This window comes from Lissotriton helveticus, chromosome 4_1 (genome assembly GCF_964261635.1).
Source record: "Lissotriton helveticus chromosome 4_1, aLisHel1.1, whole genome shotgun sequence".
In the NCBI taxonomy this organism is placed as follows: Eukaryota; Metazoa; Chordata; class Amphibia; order Caudata; family Salamandridae; genus Lissotriton; species Lissotriton helveticus.
The window spans coordinates 586705284-586725699 of record NC_136063.1 but is presented as its reverse complement, the minus strand read 5'-3'; the positions used below and the strand labels follow the sequence as shown (position 1 = coordinate 586725699).

The window sequence follows — 20416 nt, the reverse complement described above, 5'->3', positions numbered from 1 at the left end:
ATTACAAAAATAGAGATGGAATTGAAATTTAAAAAATTAAATTTGATGACATTGATGAAATAGAACAAATTTGTCGTTGTTCAGCTAGATTTTTGCTCGTGAAAGACTTATATGTTCGCCGAAAACAGTTTCCTATTTGTTTGGCATATGCGGTGACAATTCATAAGTCTCAAGGTTTAAATGTAGATATCGCTTTGGTGAACATTGGAAGTTCTGTGTTTAAAGAGGGTATGGCATATGTGGCATTATCCCGAGTCAGAACTTTATCAGGATTGTACTTGATTGAGTGTGATGAAACAAAGATTTGTGCAGATTTAGATTGTGTAAAAGAATACAATAGGTTAAGAAGAGAGTATGCTCCACATTTGCCTCAATATCCTCTGATTGAAAAACGTGTGGTAGGCCGAAAAAGAAGAAATGAGAGTAATTGCAGTGAGGTATCAGCAAAAAGGCATAAAGTAGATAAAAGTGTAATTGTAAAGAGAAATAAAAAGGATTCTGTTGAAGATGTTGTTGGATTTCAGTTTGAAAACAGTTCTGGTGTCAACTGCTATGCTATTGTAGTAGTTAATGTTGTTTTTTTTCTTCAAAATTTACAAAGACAGATTGTTGAAAATCGGGAACAAACATTGTGCTGTTTATTGAATTCTGTGTTAGACAAATGTAGTAGTGATAGAGCTAAAATAGAAAGTGTTTCAGAAATTAGAAATCTTCTAGATATATGTTCAGGTCAAAATCAATTTTCACAGAATATTCAGCAGGATTGTCAGGAATTTTTAATGTATATGTTTGATGTATTACAAGATGAAGGAGTAGATATATAAAATCTATTTGGCCTTTCTTATCAATGGCAACATGACTGTGATAACTGTGCTTCATCAAGTACTACTAGAATAGACTCTGAAAGATTTATATATTTAACTTTACCAGACTGCAAATCAGTGTCTTTCAATAATCTAGTTAAAGCAGCGGATCACAATATGGTGTGTACCCAATGTAAGTCTGCAATGCTGTCCACATTATTTCTACAAAATGATGGTCACTATGTTATTTTAATGTTCCAACGATGTAGACCTGATGGAACTAAATTGACAACTTCTATTAAAGATTTTGTGGCTTCTCAGTTATCGATATCAGGAAGAACCTTTTTAAACTGTAGCTATTATTTTTCATGACGGTCCTTCTACAACATCAGGGCATTACACATGCTATTTAAAAACTTCTAAAGGTTGGACCCAATGTAACGACAATCATTTGACTTTCAAACAACGTTTGCCTTTTGGCTTTATAAATTCATATCTAGTGTTTTTACAGTCAAAATTTAGGTTAAGGTAATTGGCCTATGAAGACGGGAGGAGTACTCATATATACTCATACATCTGACACTATTTGGCCAAATGGAAAGGTGCAAGAAGGAGTATATTAAAATTTTGAAAATATTTCAGATGTTCTTGGAGTTTTTCTTGTAGAAAGTCGATGAAATGGATTTCTAAGTGAACAGCAAAATACTATCTAACGAGAAAAGGACCTCCATGATATACTATTTGACCTCAAGGAAAAGTAAGTCAATCAAAGATTAGCGTACATTTGTCATTTGTCAGTATGTAAGTTTTTTTTTAAAACACAATCTTTTAGATTGTGTTTTTTTTTCCCGCTCTCATATGAGGAGTAATTTGAACTCACTGCTTTAAGTGAAATTCAATATATTCTGAGAACAGCAAAAATAAACTATGTAACATGTTGTAGAACTTATTCTATACTTTGGATTGTGTAAATTAAATTGTATTCCCATTCTCTGACACTTACTTTCCTTATTTCATCTTCTTTCAGCTCTTTTTACTCACTTATAATGTCTTTCTCCCACTCTCTGTAACCCCCGTTCCTTTACTCCACTTCTTTGACAACACCTCATTTTCATTTCAACTGTGTGTATCCCGTCTCTCCCTTGCATAACTTTTCAGCTTTCAGTCTTTCTGCTTTTCTTCTCTTTTCCGTATTTTCCCCCTTTGCTCTTCTAGTAATTACTGTTTACTCTCTCAGCAGTATTATTGCACTCTATCACTATAAATCACCCACTCTCCTTAGCTTATCTTTGTTTGCTCTTTACTTTTGACCTCTTCTCTCTGTTTTTCGTTCACTACTTCTATGTCCTCAGTGCCTCACTCTACTTGTGTTATTTTGACTTGTGTTTATCTACCTTCTATCACTTCTTTTACAACAACTTCACTGCTCCTCTCTCATCGTTCTTCATCCCATTTCTTTCACTCTGGTTCCGTTACTATCCATCATTTCCTTTCTTTCAATGTCCTTCTCTTTACTTTCATCACCAAATTATTTTCTCTCAGTACCACTGTTTTAGTCGTCTTCTCCTCTCTTTCCTTTTTTTTGCAGACTTACTTTTTTTCTTTTCTCACTCATTGTACTCCACCTCACTCAGTTTTTCTCTTAGTGTGTCTACGTTATAACTTCCTCAGTCCATTTCCTTCAATTGTTGTATATTATTCTGTCTCCCTTCATCCTTTCACTGTATGACTGTTCTTCTCTTACTCTGTTATCTTCTATTCCTCATTCTTCTAAATGCATCCTTAATTAGACTGTTTTCTGTCTCAGTCATTATCTTTTTACTTACTACTGTTTCCTGATTTAGTTTTGCTAACTCACATTGTTTTAGTATCTTTCTTACCTTCAGTTCATTTCTCTGTACTTCTCTCTCTTTTTCTTAGTGAATCTATATGCCTTACTCTTTGTAATTTGTTCTCCTTCTATTTCTTTTTCCCTCTTTTTGTCCTTCTACCTTAGTTTATTTCCCTTTCTGTGTTCTTCACTCTAACTTTATTTCTAAATAGTGTTATGATGTTTTTAGCTCTTCATTTGTATTTTTTAATTTAAAATACATATTTTACTAATTATAAGTTATTTTTTTTCTCTCTTTCACAGATACCAACTGTAGTAAAAAAAAAAATTATAGTTACATTTATTATATGGTAAGTATGACTAAAAAAATGTAGTTTGTTATCACCCTTTGCTTTAAGGTCACTAACATTTTCTCAATCTACCTCACTCCTGTGTTTTTACTCTGCTTCTCTCACGTATTCTTATTCTCCATGTTTACTCCCCTTTCATTATTTACCCTCTCATATTCAACTTCTTTTGATCCCTATTCTTTACTTCACTTACCCTCTGTTCCCTTCCTTTGCTTCTTTACTCATTCTCTTTTTCTTAATTATTTACCTTACTCCTACACATATACCTCATCCCCCTCCCAACACATACACACACCTGTAACATACACCCCACACACACACCACACCTACACCTCATACACACAAAAAAACTCCCACACATACTCCTCAAAAACACACACACATTCTATACACACACATACATCGAACATATATACACCCCACACTCATACACTTCTCACACATATTTCACACACCCTCATCTCTACCCACACCAAAACACTCCACACCTTACACACCCACACTCCGACCTACACCCACTAACTCCCTGTAAGTCACACACACTGCATTACTTATCTTTTTTTGCTGTTGTACTCAAGCCCATTCAGGTACTGTTTCATTTACTCTCTTTGTCCTCTCTCTTTGTCACTCACCATGTGTTATCCTAATTCAATATTTCTCCCTCTATCACCCCTCTTTACTTTTACTATGGGTAGCGCACCGGGGAGCGTAACAAGGGGAAAACAAAGAGAAACAGTAAAATAATATTTTAGAGTGCTTTGAGGTAGGGTAGCTGTTGTGTTGTGTGGGTGATTTACTTACTGCACTCCTTCCACTCCTTTTCTCAGTACCTCTGTTCTCACAGTTCTTCATTCCCGTTCACTCAGTCCGTCTATCTTACTGTAATTGTCTCTGTCTCTTCACTCTTTCACTACTTGTTCATTATGCTTTCTCCCTGAAGTTCGAGCGCACTACGTTATTTACATTTCTTTGCTGCTTCAATTATTCCCTTTCTGTTACTTCTTCTTTTCTTAGTTTTTTCTCTCTGTCAATCCACATGTTTTAACTTTATTCGATGTTATCCATCTTATTTCATCCGTCTTTAGTTATGCACACTACTTTTTTCTCTCTCTCCCTTACCAGTGTTATTTAAATCTGGTTCCGTTATTACCTTTTATTTGTACATCATTTTTTCTCTTTCCTTTTACTCTTTACAGCCACTCACATTCTTCATGTGCCTCTGCTTTAGTATTCTTCTTCTCTCTTTCTTTGTTTCACAGCCTTATATTTTTTTCATTTTCTCTCTTACACTTTGTTATATCTTTTACACTGTTTTACTATGTATTACACAGTACATCTGTGTTGCTCTCTCTTGCTGTCTGTCTCTTAACATTACTCTCTCTTTCTCTTTCTCTTATGCTCTCCTTCTCTTGTATTTTTTTTTTCTTTTTTTTTGTGTTGCGCTAACTGGGCGCTCACCGGTGCGCGTACCGGGAAGCGCACCCATGAGAAAAATGAAGTCAAGAGTGCTAAAAATGTTAGTAATTTTTTTAAAATGGGAGGTAGTTCTGAAAATAACTTTTTTTTAATGTTTTTGTTGTTTTATATATTTTTTTATTTTTCTGAACCTTTTTTTTTTTGTATTTTTAGAACAATTTTATGTTTTTTTTGGGGGGAACAACGAAAAACAGGCATTAGAAAGGGCTCAACAGGAGCAAAAAAACCAATTATTTCTTGGGGCGTTTTGAGCACTTGTGGTTTTCAAATGCTCTATTAATCAAATTGATACTCATATTCGCACATGAAAGTAGGTCACCACAATAAAGGCACACTATCTTCATGTGCACAAAATTCTGTTGGATATTTGGGACCGTCTCCCTCGCCTCTGGTCCCGATAGTTACCTGTGCCGATGTACTGGCCACAGGAGTTGGTGGGTTATCTTGGAGGTGACGCATCTCTGCAACGCTGTAATTGAGTGGATGCCACCTCTGCATATGGCGGTGCATAGTATAGTTACCATAACTATACTTTTTGTCTGTACCTCTAGACAAAACATCTTTACAAATGAGGCATGTCACATGTCGGGCATTGACCTTTTTTTGGCCTTGAGGGTATGAATAAAATTGCCAAATAAAACTGTCTTTGTGGTGGGATTTCCGGTGCTCTTCACTTAAGAACTGCCTCGGCTCTACGTCTTCTTCCTCTTCTTCTTCCTCTTCCTCTGGGTTGGGAAGGAACTGTGGAGGTGGTCCTTCCTTCTTAGGTGGTTGTGGTGGTGGTGGGGGTCCACCAGCTGCAGCTACTACAGATGCCATAACTAAGGTCTTCCTCTCACAAAGATGAAAGTCAGAGTGAGGAAAGAAGGAGGTGTTTTCATCATTTGGGAAAAAAAGTTCTAAAACAATTAAAAGTGTTATTTACAGGTCACATGACCTGTTACGCTTACGTTACGCGTCCCGCTCCGCGCCCGGAGCGCTTCGCGCACCGGAGCACTTCCGAGTGCGCGAACGCGGCGCGTCATAAGACGCATTACACGGCAACGCGATACGTCGCGCTTACGCGACGCGTCACGATGTTGTTCTCGAACGCGGCAGTTGTGCAAACGGTACGTTTCCCGGTACGCGGACCGGGTCGCGGCATAAAAATGAGCTAACTGGAAGCTACCCGGTGCGCGGACCGGTAGCGAAACTAAAAAAAAAAATATATATATATATATATATACATAAAAAAATTATATTAAATACATATAAAATATATTTTTCCTTTAAAAGAAGAATACATTTAACAGCTTTTGATATTTGATATTAAAAAACCATTGAAATTCACTGAAAAAACCATAGGTTATAGACCATATATAGTTAGGAATTAGCATTTACAAAACCTTGAAAATTCACTGAAAAAACCATAGGTTATAGACCATATATAGTTAGGAATTAGCATTTATAAAACCTTATTTTACTCCCACAAAACCATTGAAATTCGCATATATAGTTAGTTGCACTAACTATATATTTCGCGCACCCGCAATCCACTGCTGATGACGTCACATATTACATCATTCATGACATGGTCAGTGACATCACTGATGACATCACTAATGACATCTCAAATGACATCACTGATGACATCACTGATGACATCATTCATGTGATAATACGAGGAACTTCTTCAGACTCTAATATAACCTTATATACACTCAGTGTAAACAGACACTCACAGACTGTCACTCATCCATGGAGTTACTCACACACCTAGTCAGTCATGCAAAGAATCAATCACACCTCCATTTCCTCAACTATACAGTTATACACACCTTACTTATTCAAACAGATACTAACACATATTTACTCTCTTATACAATCCCTGATACAATTTCATAATGATCCATACAGCCACTCACACATTCACTGGCTCTTATGCACAGTTATTTATATATGTCAACTCTCACATATACTGTGTTTTACATATGTCTTTACTTTGACATGTAACACTGAGATATCCATTCACTCACCAATACACTCATGCACAGTCAACCACCCATACAGCTGTTTCCACATGCACTTTTGAACCTATACATCTAGTGAATCAACTGCTCACACATCTATGCACAGAGTCATACACCTCTCAACCACCAACACACACACTCAGTCTCCCATACAAATACTTGGGCAACCAATCAATAACCCATATAGTTACTCATATAGCTACTGATCAACACATGCAGCAGTTTACAGAACAACAAACATAATGATGCACAAATTAAGACAGTTTAGTCACTAACCCATGCACTCAGTGAGACATATTTAATCACTCACTCATACAGTCAGTCATGCACCTACTAAATCCTTCATCCAGACAGTTCTACATCCACTCATTCTTCAATATGTAAGACATATTTAAACTTTACAGAAACATAAAATCACTGGATGTTGTTTTCAGTGATGTCATCAGTGATGTCATTTGAGATGTCATCAGTGATGTCATCAGTGATGTCATTTGAGATGTCATCAGTGATGTCATCAGTGATGTCACTGACCATGTCATGAATGATGTAATATGTGACGTCATCAGCAGTGGATTGCGGGTGCGCGAAATATATAGTTAGTGCAACTAACTATATATGCGAATTTCAATGGTTTTGTGTGAGTAAAATAAGGTTTTATAAATGCTAATTCCTAACTATATATGGTCTATAACCTATGGTTTTTTCAGTGAATACATATATATATATATATATATATATATATATATATATATATATATATATATATATATATATATATATATTCACTGGAAAAAAGCAAAGTTTACAGGAACGTTCTAGTTGGGTTCAGATTTTACACACACAAAGCCATTGGAAATTTAGCAGTATAGTTATCTCAAGTAACTATAACTCGTGCCCCCAGTTTACTATGTCTTGAGCCCACGCCAAGCACACTTTTCTCATCACTAATTTCTCCTGCAAATGTTGCAGTGATTTTATCAATGATGTCATAGAAAATGCAATGAGTGATGTAATATGTGGGGTAATTAGCAGTGCATGGCGAGGGCATGAGTTATAGGTAGGGCACGAGTTATAGTTGCTTGAGATAACTAGGACTATAACTACAAAATTTCTATTTAGTGTTAGTAACATCTGAACCTAAATATAACGTCCCTGTAACCTTTGTTTTTATCCGGTGAGTTTCTGTTTTTTTAATGCTATTTCCTAACCATAACATTCCTGCAACCTGGGTGTTTGAGGGGATGTGTGAGTAGGTGATGGATGTGTGTGTGTGTGGGTGTGTGTGTGTGTGTGTGAAAGAGAGACTGGCTGTGTGAGTCTGTGAGTGGCTGTTTGGGTGTGTGAGAACGTGTGTGAGGTGCTCTTGAATGTGTGTGAGTGGTTTTGACGGCCTGTGAGTTGGTGTGTGAGTGGCTGTATTGGTGTGTAAGTGGGTATGAGTAGGTGTGTGAAAGCTGTGTGAGTGGTTGCATGAGTGTCTGTGTGGATCTGTGAGTGGTTGTATTTTTTTTTATTGGGGTCTGGCTCTGCAAATCCACCCGAATCAGGGAAGATCTGCAGATTTTTGTTTGGGGAAAAAAACAGGTTTTGGCATTTTTTTTTCTACCTTGAGGGGTCCCTGACAGACCCTCCATTAGTACCATGGTGTTAGGGTACCTCTACCCTAAACCCTTCTATCACATTTTAACTTTATTTCCCCGGTGGAAACCGAGTCCCGATGAGAAAATGGCAGTCACAACTTTCCTCTCTAGTTGCGGCCAGCCAATTACAGTATCCCGTGGATTTGCAAATCCAAGGAGGGTCCGAGTAGGAGCTGTGGAGGTCCCTAGATATACAAAATTGGATTTCAGTTATTATCTCAAACTACTGAACGGATTTACACCAAATAATAACAAGCATTTACAATGCAATGGTCTCGGCATTATTAAAGGTAGAGCTATTGGCATTGCTCATGACTTTTTGTTTTGTTTTTTAAATCATAAATAAATGGCATTGTCATTTACATTGCCAATAGCTTAATCGTTAAATAAATGGCATCGTCATTTACAATGCCAATAGCTTAATCGCTCGCAAATGCATGACCTATTGCATTTACACCCACACAGAGCCACACACACAAAGCCACCCAACACAGTCATTCACACAGAGCCACCCTCACACAGAGCCACCCTCACACAGAGCCACCCTCACACAGAGCCACCCACACAGAGCCACCTACAAAAAAAGCTATCCACACAGAGCCACACATGCACACAGAGCCACACATGCACACAGAGACACACACACACACACACAGAGCCACACACTCACACAGCCACACACACAGCCACACACACACAGCCACACACACAGGGCCACACACACACACAGAGCCACACACACACACAGCCACACACACACAGAGCCACACACACACACAGCCACACACACACAGGCACACACAACCAGAGCCACACACACACAGAGCCACACACACACAGAGCCACACACACACAGAGCCACACACACACAGAGCCACACACACAGAGCCACACACACACAGAGCTACACACACACAGAGCTACACACACACAGAGCTACACACACACAGAGCTACACACACACAGAGCTACACACACACAGAGCTACACACACACAGAGCTACACACACACAGAGCTACACACACACAGAGCTACACACACACAGAGCCACACACACACAGAGCCACACACAGACAGAGCCACACACAGACAGAGCCACACACAGACAGAGCCACACACAGACAGAGCCACACACAGACAGAGCCACACACAGACAGAGCCACACACAGACAGAGCCACACACAGACAGAGCCACACACAGACAGAGCCACACACAGACAGAGCCACACACAGACAGAGCCACACACAGACAGAGCCACACACAGACAGAGCCACACACAGACAGAGCCACACACAGACAGAGCCACACACAGACAGAGCCACACACAGACAGAGCCACACACAGACAGAGCCACACACAGACAGAGCCACACACAGACAGAGCCACACACAGACAGAGCCACACACACACAGACGGAGCCACACACACACACAGACGGAGCCACACACAGACAGAGCCACACACAGACAGAGCCACACACAGACAGAGCCACACACAGACAGAGCCACACACAGACAGAGCCACACACACACACACGCACACACACGCACACACACGCACACACATACACAGACAGAGCCACACACACAGACAGACAGACAGAGCCACACAGACAGAGCCACACAGACACACATACAGAGCCACACAAAACCGGATCACAAGCAGGAGGGAACAGAGGTACGAAAAAAACAGACCACAAGCAGGAGGGAACAGAGGCACGAAAAAAACAGGTCACAAGCAGGAGGGAACAGAGGCACGAAAAAACCATATCACAAGCAGGAGGGAACAGAGGCACAGCAAACGGATCACAAGCAGGAGGGAACAGAGGCACGAAAAACCAGATCACAAGCAGGAGGGAACAGAGGCACAGAAAACGGGTATAGGTGCGTCTGTTTTTTTATTAATCAATGACAGTTTAGTTAAAATACAACATTACGTTAAATTCAAAGCACTAACATTGGAAGCCAACATGCTTGTAATCTGCAAAGTTAAGCGTCAGTGAACCAGGAGAGAGGTTAGTTTAGTCCAGACACCGACATACATGCTAGGGGCATTTTAATGGGAAACCGATCCGAGAGCCAGAAAGACGTTTAAGGATCAGATGGATTCCAGACATGTTGGATAGCGGGCATCTCTCTTAAAATGATCTTGAAGAAACCAACAAGCCACGCAGGGCCCGCAAAAGGAAGCAGAAAAGATTCCTGGAAAAAGTGGTAGAAAGCATAAGTCCCATCTTCTGCCTTTTCCTTTCTTCTTCGCCCACTACTCCTCCTCCTCGCAGCTTGACTGGGACGTGGCTATTTCCAGTTGGGCAGAGAATGATCAATCGGCAAAAGGCTGTCTGCTTCACACGCCCCCTTTCCCGTGAGGTGACAGCAATCGTGGCCCCAGTGCCACCCGGAACAAAGACACACTGAGCCAGTCAGACCGATTAGCGTTGTCTCTTCGCTAGCCCAGAGGGCACTGGCTGTTCAGCTGCCGGGCGGTTGTAAAACGCACGGCTATCAGGTCACCGGTGGCACAGACAGCAAGCCACCCGCCAATCCCTGCACAGAATCGGAGGCTGACGCACATCAGGGAAGCGTCCACAGCCCCCAAAATGCTTCGCGCTTGGAGGGACTAGCCCACGTTTTATAGTCATTGGGGTAAAATTGAATTTTCCTGGTCTGTCACTTTAACATGAAGCATGCTGTCCAAGGAGTGTTCGTTTTAAAGATCAACTGTACCTCCTGATAAACACCATAGAATCCGAAACCCAAACCGGGTGAGAAGTATAGACAAAAAAAATGTGTCAGAATGTTTAACATAGGAAAGTAACAACTGACCATGATTTTAAAAGGCAGGGGTATCACAAAGTGCAATAAGGGGCACGACAATAGTTGGAGACTAATGTAATGGGCAGAAGTTGGGGTCTGTACGTTGCCATTAAGCTGGTCTAATTAAATCGCCATTCTACTTTTTGGGGTGACCGCAGCGCTTTATGAATATATTTGCATTTCGATCCATTCCAGCGTGTGCACACCATCGGAGCACAGATGGGATTGTTGCATGGAGAATTACCATAGCCTCAAGAGAGCTGCACTACGAACCACAGAGCAAGCTAAATGCATTACAGAGGATGCACAGGATATTCAAAAGGGATTACAGCAAAACACACAACAAAATCCAAAACAGTACCACTGCAGTGTGCAACCTGCAAAAGCCTATATCCAACAAACCAGAGTTAATGCGGATGCCATCTGACAAATGCTGTGAAACAGTTTATGGTAAAGAGCCTTTGCTTGTAAAAGAGAGAGGTCGCCTCAAATAAAGATCAAAGCACCACTAGCAAATAACAGTAACACAAACTGCTGAAGAGCTGATCGCACATTATGCAAGTGACACATCAACCACGAAATAATAACATTACTATGGACAATGCAAAATAAGAGTGGAATGTGAGGGGGTTAGCTTGGTGCATGCCGGGGAGCACTCTGTGTGCCGAACAGCGACAGATACTCCTAGTTTCTGCCCCGTAGCTCCGCAGGTCGGCGCGGGAGTCACCGGGTGATCACATTTATTTATTTATTTATTTATTTATTTATTTATAACACTTATAAAGCGCGCTAATACCAACCGGTGTCCTGGCGCTGAAGTGGTAACTCCCTGAGATTGAGGGTAAAGAGCCATGTTTTTAGGTTTTTTTCTGAATGTTAACAGATTGGTGTTTAGTTTAAGGGTCAGAGGGAGGGAGATCCATGCCTTTGTTGCTCCCCTAACAAGGCTCCTGCCCCCCCCGCGTGCCTTCTTGATCAGAGCTGTTTTAATCAGTCCCATACTGGCAGACCTCAGTTGTCTACCTGGTCTGTACCATTGGAAATGATCCTGAAGAAACACCGGGCCCACACCATGCTGTGCCTTGAAGACAATGCAGAGGGCTTTAAACAAAATCCTCTTCCGCATCGGGAGCCAATGCAACTTCTCCAGTTCCTTAGTAACTGATGAAAACTTGGGCAAGCCCCCAATAAGGCGAGCTGCCGCGTTTTGTAGGACCTGAAGTTTATTCAGCAACCCCTGTTGGGCCTCAAGAAAAAGGCTGTTAATAGTAGAGGCGCGAAAGAACGAGTGCCGTCACCACCGTCTTTCTGCTTCCCTCCGGTAGGAAGGGGAGAACCTTCCTAATAGTTTTCAAAATCCAATGTATGGAGGAAGTCAACGCCTTGACTTGGGGTTTGAAGGAGAGTTGGTTGTCAATAATGACTCCAAGATTCTTCACCTTTGGACCCGGAGATGGTGGAGAACCCATATCTGTAGGCCACCACTTGGAGCTCCAAAGGTTTGTGCCATCCAGGAACTGACTGCAGACATGCAGTCCTGAAACCTGGCTGCCACCCCCAGCTCTTTCCCCGGAAGCACCGAGACCACAATCTGGGTGTCGTCTGCGTAAGATGTTAACTCGAACCCAAAGGATCGGATCACCGGGGCAAGAGAGGATACGTAGATGTTAAATAAAGTGGGGCTAAGGGAGGATCCCTGAGGGACCCTCCCGGGGAGTTCGAAAGGACTTGATTCGAAGTCACCCATAGCCACCACTTGTACCCGGTCTTTCAGGAAGGCCTTCAGAATGTTGAGTGCTTGCCCCTGGATCCCGCAGCCCTCCAATCGGTCCACCAACATAGCGTGGTGAACCGTATCGAAGGCCGCTGACAGAGCCAAAAGGATCAGCACTGCTTGGCCCCCGTCATAGAGCACCTTCCGGACCTCCTCTGTGGACTTGATCAGAGCGGTCTCAGTGCTGTGTCCTTCCCTAAACCCATGTTGGGCCGGGTCTAGACCCTTCGAGTTACGCAGGAATGAGCAGAGCTGGGAGTTCATAGTTTTCTCAATAAGTTTTGCTGGCAGTGGTAATCTGGCAATTGGCCTATAGCTGTTAGGGTCCGTGATATCCAGTGAGGGTTTCTTAAGTAGTGGGCGGTTGGATGCCCGCTTCCACACTGTGGGAAAGTCGCCCTTCTCAAACATCAAATTGAAAATGCTTGCTAAAGAGTCTGCAATAGGGACAGCTGCCAGCTTTGCAATTGACGTAGGGCAGGGATCTTGAGGTGAGCCTGATTTAGTTGCAATCAGTAGTTTTAAAACATCGCCGGAATTTACTGGCTTGAAGGCCAAAAAAATTTCCCCCGAGGACCCGGCAGGAGAGGCCCTATGGGACCCCTCCACGAGGCTGAGGGCCACCTGCGGTTCAAGTGTAGTGAAGATTGCTTGAACTTTATTCAGGAAGAAGTTAGCCAATGATTCACAAAGTTCGATGTTGGGAGGCACTGACACCGATTTGGGGGAGGTTAGACCGACCACGGTATCGAAAAGTTCCTTTGCTGAATTCTTGGCCTTCTCAATGCGGTCCGTGTAATAGGCACTCTTGGCCTTCCTGATGCTATCTTTATATGACCTTAGGCTGACTTTTAGTCTTTTTTTATCAGGCTTGTGATAATTCACTCGCCAGATCCGTTCTAGCTTTTTACATACTATTTTTGCTTCTCTAAGCTCATCGGAGTACATGGGGCAGAGGGAACCGGCCTAATGGGCTGACACAACTTAGGAGGAACTAACTTGTGACAGGCCCTATCGAGCCACTCCGTGTACTCGGTGGTAGCTTTGTTCACGTCAGTATACAGGACTGGCCTAGAAGCTGTCAGCAAATCCTCCAGGGCCGAACCATCAGCGCTTTTCCATGCCCTGCACATCCTAGTTGATTGCCCCTCGCTCAGAGTCTTCTTAACCAGAGGGCTATGGATGGTGAATAGCACCACCCCATGGTCTGTCCAGGACACGGGTTCAGCTTTGGAGAATACCATATCGGGATTATTCGAAAATATCCCATCTAATGTATGGCCGGCCTGGTGCGTTGCCCCAGAGACCACCTGGGTCAATCCCACTGCGGACATCGCTTCCACTAGAGCCATAGTGTCCACATCGGTGATACCTTCTAAATGAAAGTTAAAATCACCCAAAACCGTGAAGAAGTTAGTGCAAAGGGCTTCCTCCAGAATGCTACCCACTGTTTCCAAAAAAAGGGACTTTGTCCCAGGAGGTCTATACAGGAGGCAGCCCTTAAAGGATTGATGATTTGAGAGCTCCAGCTTAAACCCCAGGGCCTCACATGCCACTGAGGTCACTGGGAAAAAGACTCCTTGAAGGGACGCTTGATAGATAATAGCCAAACCCCCTCCCTTTTTACCTGGTCTATCAAGGACAAAATTAAGGTAATTTGGTGGAGTCGCCTTTACCAGATCGGGACCGGATGCTGCGTCCGACCAAGTCTCGGTGATAAAGGCTATTTGAACGTTTCTATCCAAAATCAGCTCAGCACACTCAATGCTGTACTTTACCAGTGATCTGGCATTAATCAGTAGGCAGTTGGTGATTTGATCCCTTCGTCTTTCCTTAGAAATGGAGGTATGAGTGAAGGCCCTAGTTCTACCCCCGATGATCAGTGGAAGGTTAATTTTACATAAAGAACAGCATTGCGGGCCTACCTGCAGATCTTTATCTGAATCCATCATAAAGCAGCCATGTTCTCGCCTCCCCCCCCAGATTCCAGAGCTGCGCTCGATTGTATGTGACCCTCTGTAGAGGATCTGGAGGAATCCAGGGGTTGTGGCGCTGAGCGCGGGCCCAGCGCGGACGGGCGCAGATGGGCTTGCCTTTGGCGCGCCGCCCGCTGCGCCCGCCTGCTGCGCGGCGAGGCCCTGTGGCCATTTTATGGGGGCGAGAGGAGGGTGGGAAGCTGCGACAACTAGTCTGCAGACCTTCCCCTACCTCCAAGATGGCGGTTCCCTATGCCCCCTTCCTTGTCAGCGCCTAGTCGCCTGCGCGGGGGGTCGGGAGATAGTACACAAACAGTGGAAATGACCGGCGCCACCAGCCAGCGTATTAAGATACTAAAGTGGTAAGTGCAATTCAAGTTTAAAACGATAGTGCGAGCAAATTCTTTTTAAAAGATTTCAGTTAAAATCGTGCAATCCACATTAGTGCAAACAGATTCCTTTAAAAAGATTACAGTTAAAATCATGCAATCCACATCCACATTCACAATCAGCGTTAAGCTCCAATTCCGACCCTAATCCCCCGGCTTTCCGCCTCAGGGGAGTACCAGAATGAGCGCGCCGTTTCCTGCTTGCTTTATGTCTCTGGGAGGGCGGGAGGCTGCGACAACTAGTCCGCAGACCTTCCTCTACCTCCAAGATGGCGGTTCCCTTTGCCCCCTTCCGTGTCAGCGCCTAGTCGGCTGCGCGGGGGGTTGGGAGATAGTACACAAACAGTGGAAATGACCGGCACCACCAGCCAGCGTATTAAGATACTAAAGTGATAAGTGCAATTCAAGTTTAAAACGATAGTGCAAACAAATTTGTTTGAAAAGATTTCAATCACAGTGTCGCCGACAGCACTGCCATGAATCATGGCTGCAGGAGGGAGTCTGTGAGCAATGAACGGGGGAGAGGGGGCTGCGGCTCGGTGTGCAGCCATCAGTAGGATTGCACAATGATAACGGGAGCTGCGGAGCCTGGGGCCGAGGGCCGCCGGAGAGGCAGCGGGTGGTGGCGAACAGACAAGAGAAGAGCAGGAGGGGGAGGTAATTACCTTGTTGCTGTCGCCGCTGCAGCTCGCGACCCCTGAGTACATATAGTAGGCGATGCCCAGCACCCAGAGCAGGGTGAAGCAGAGAAGGGCACGGGACTTCCTTCGCATGGTGCGGGCTGCGGACTCCTATACCCCGGCGCTGCCTCGTCCAGGCCGCGAGGAGGAGCAGGAAGCGAGCGGGGCAAGTAAGTGAGCCTGGGTGATGGCGCGGCTCCGATGGATAAAGAGATGATGTAAGCCCCGTCCTTTTCAGACTGGGGCGTGTTTTTTAGGTTTGAGTGACTGAAGACGGCACAGAGAGAAAGAACCTAAAAAACACACCCCCGAATCGGGAAAAGACGGGGCTTAAAGGGAGGGACACCCCTCTCCTCCAATGGCTGGCCAGCATTTACGAGGCCAGCCAATGGAGAAGAGGGGCGGCTTAATGCCCCATACTAAGAAACATTAAATCTTCAGACCCAACTGCGCAAGCGCAGCCTACGGTCCTCGACCTAAAAAGGGTTCTTCCTGGACAAAGAGCTACCTTTCTCCCAATTTGGTGTAAGTCTTTCCAGCAGTTCGGGCTGTAGCTGTGTCTAAAATCTGAAAATGAACATGGGAAAAACACTTTTTGCCCCAGCCTTTTTCTTGCCGCCTGCTTGACGGATCACCCAAAACTTTTCATGCAAAACTGGAATTACTGGCGCACTTTTTTTGAGAGAATTTTGTGAAGATTTGTTTTAGGGTTTAGGGTGCGTATAGGTTTTTGGGTGGAAAAGTTATTTTAAGGGTTTAGGGTGGATATAGTTTTTTGGGTGGCAAAGGTATTTTTAGGGTTTAGTGTGGGTAGGGGTATTTGGGTTACAGAAGTATTTTTAGGGTTTACGGTGGGTATGGGTTTTTGGGTGGCAAGGGTATTTTTAGGGTTTCATGTGCATGGGTATTTGAGTGGAAAGGGTATTTTTAAGGTTTAGGATGCCGAGATAGAAAGGGACTAAAACTTTTCCCACTCCAAAGCCGTAATACTGTACCTGGAGTGGTAAAAAGCTAAAGTTAGGAACTACCCAGAGTGATCTGCTTCTTTTTTTGCATCATTTATGTGGCACTCTATGCCTAAAAGGATATTATATGTATGTATGTGTGTATATATGTATATATATATATATATATATATATATATATATATATATATATATATATATATATATATATATATATATATATATATATATATATATATATATATATATATATATATATATATTTCACCAGCCTTGGTCACAAACTTTAGAACAGCAATGAACATAAAAGTTTAAACACCAGTTTTCATTGTTACCATTCAGAGTAGCAAAATAATATTTACGGGAAAGAATGTCAATACTTCACATTGCTACTTTCAAAATTTACAGATTACAAATCTCGATCTGTTTGTCAGTAACTCGTGTCTCTATGTTACACATTTATGACATATATTCTCGGATTTACTTGAAATACTACTTGATATTATTCAATGTGTCTAATCATGCTATTGAGTGCACTTTCATTATAACTATTTAGTCCCAGATGGAACATTTCATGTATACATTTTCCACAACAATTTGACATGGCTGACCAACTTATATTACCACGCCAACACTATTCACAAAATACATTAATATAAACCAAGCCACAATTTTCAAGTGTACTTCCCAAGTAGGGGTTCAGTTCAGTAGAAACATAGTTTCACACTTTAATTAAACAATTTACCCGTGTCAAGCTTACTACTGTTGTTTAAACAAAACAAATTACATTTTAACTGTTTTTACTGCTTTGCATTCCCTCATAAAATGAAAAAGGAATTCAGAGGAATATGAACAGATCCTCTTCCATATTTAGACTGTTAGGGTCTTTGCTGTCTAGTTCTAGTATATATCTAGGCTCCAATTGATGCAGTTTCTTCTCTCTGTTTCTGCCTCTTGGTGTTTTTGGCACTGAATCGATTACATAGTACCTTAGGAGCTTTCACTTACCCTCATGTGTTGTATTTTAAGTGTCATTGTCATTATGTTTGATTGCATATATGTGCTGCAAGATACAATTGTTGCCACTGGTGCACTCTACTTCCTACTTATACTAGGGTACATGGGCACGTTAAAATGTATACCGCAAAGTCAGTCTTGCAATGGCATGCTGCCTTAGTTTTGCAAGTTTTTTTTATTTTTTATTAAAAGGTGATATATGTTCTGACTTGTCTATACCATATTGGCAGGCTTTACATTTTGTGAACCCTCTACTCTTTGACAGCCAGTGGGTTTTATCTGTGACTGCAGGACTTGTATAGAACAATATGGGCACCCTGACTACTCTGATTTGTGGATCTTCTCACGCTCTCCATCTGAACACTATATTTATAGTGTCCATGAAGGGCGGTACACACCTAGGGCTTTACTGATATCACCTGCCCAGGTATCGATCTGCGTGGTCAGCACCTTGCAAGACAGTGCCCTATAGAGTATGTTCCAGCAGCATGGTGCAAGAGGGAAAGATCAGTTCAAGTCCTGGCTGTTCCACCCGCATTATGATTTAACAGGTAGAGCACTCTTGTTTGTTGAGAAGGCCAGGTCTGGGAAACCTGACAAGGTAGCTATGCGCTTTACAAGTCACTTTAACATAACATAACTTGACGACAGGAGAGAGCCCTACCATCCTCATGTTAGGTGAGTGATTAGAACAAAGATTTCTGAATGGACAGCCAAAAGATGAGTGAATATGAAAAGACTTTAAGCCATTGATGCTCACCACAAATAGAAGATGAAGACGTATGCTGAGATTACCTTAGTCAGACAAGCACCAGCTCTCCTTTACTAATGGCAAAGACGGACAATTGACATCCCTCTTGTAATAGATCTGCTTCAAGTAGTGGAGATGAAAGGTCACACGCTCATGGCGGCAAGAGCCAGGAGATCCATCACTCCAGATGTATTGCATATCAAACAGATTTTCTGTCCCTTGGAGCTATCCGGTTCTGCCAGAGAAAGCCCACCAGTACCTCCAGTTCACGAATTGGAGTCAGTGGAACCCCACAAGGCCACACCTCATCAAGTGATCACCACACGGACTGGAAGGCATGTGTATCCACCTCGGAGACAGGTTGAAGAAATTTGATTGTTCAAATGTAGTTAATCTGCTGCACAGCAAATGTTGGGGGTGATCTAGTATTGGAGTATTAGAACCCTTCAGAATTGTTACATCCATCCATCCATCCTTGAACAGGGATTGGTTCACAGCTGGCCGTGGCCAGGGGGGCAGGAATGAGATGTGACGTACCGGGGTGAGGAGAAAGGGAGCATAGTATGAAGTGATAAGGAAGAAATAAAGACATTACCCCCAAATCTGTGTACCGAGAGTTCTTAATGGACACGACATACATGAGTTCTCACAAGACCAGTCAAGCCACTCTCTGTTTGGTTAGCACTCAGGCCAATCAGGTGCTTGAACTCTGCAACAAATCAAAGTCTCAAGATAATAAAAACAAAAGTTGATGTATGGGGTTAGAGCACACTTGTAGCAGTGGGCTATTGAAGCTGTCCTTCCCTAATCCCTGGTGAATGTTAGAGAAAACTTCTAGGTGCCGGGCATACTTCTCCAAACTCCTTGCACTGGTTCTTGGCCCCCGTGCAGGCTAGATCAGTGACAGAAGCAGGAAAGTCCAGCAGAGCTTCAGAAGGGGCTTCACACTTGTCCATCAAAGAGACAAAAGACCAAACTCAACTGAATGCTCTGGTAGCATCAAAGAGTTATGTAGTCAGCAAGATGGAGGGCGTTCCAGCTTATTTTTCAAAGCCCTGACCGTTGGAAAGCAACCCTCTCCCAGTCAGAGAACGCACATTCCTTAAAATTCAAATGTCGAACCACCGAAGTTGAAGCAGACGTTTCTACCTCGGAACTCAGGCTATTCATAACACTTTTCCAATGGTGCATGCCATCAGAGAGATGGTTATTTGAGTCATGATTGTGCAGCACAACCTGAATTGAGATCAGTGTAGCACTGGATGGCAATTTAAGATTATGGCATTAAAACACAAGCTGTCAGGAAGATTAACTATGTATTTGTTTTCTACATTCGTCCTATCAGAGTTGTCCCTAAAGTTTTTTAATGTCTAACATTTTGAATGAGTTTGACTGAAGGGAGCAGACATTCAGACATAAACATAAAAAATTAATTCATAATGTATAAATGTTGAACAGGTGAAAGAATGAGGCAAGCTTGTTGGTATTTGAACCTGCAGCATTAAAGTTGCACAAATTCTATTGCTTATTTCTTAAACAGCTGATCTGTCTCATCAACCAATTAAGAACTAAATAAATCACACACTTTGTGAGCTACCCGTGGACATTTGAAGGCTGTGTTGGGACTTACTGGGCTCAATTTTTTGAATAGTTCGTGTTAACCTCCATGGTCCTTTAGTAAATTTACTTTCCCTGCTGTACCTTTAAACGCCTCATTCCCTCTATGGGCCTGATTCTGATGCGGTTAGGAAAGCATTCCCACCTAGGGCCCGATTACGATGCGGTTAGGAAAGCCTCCTAACAGCATTTGCTCCTTCTGAATCAGAGCAGGAACGTGTCTTTCCGACTGAGGGGCAGATTACGATGCGGTTAGGAACATAGGCTCCCTTGGAAGTCAATGGGAGTCCAACCAAATCATATCTGGAAGCATCCGGTTG

At 42.7% G+C, this 20416-nt stretch overlaps 1 protein-coding gene across 2 annotated transcripts in view; it reads left to right on the top strand.

The window, feature by feature from the left end:
• ADHFE1 (alcohol dehydrogenase iron containing 1) overlaps positions 1 to 20416 on the top strand; it is a 388378-nt gene that overhangs the window by 112444 nt on the left and 255518 nt on the right. The window lies entirely within an intron of this gene.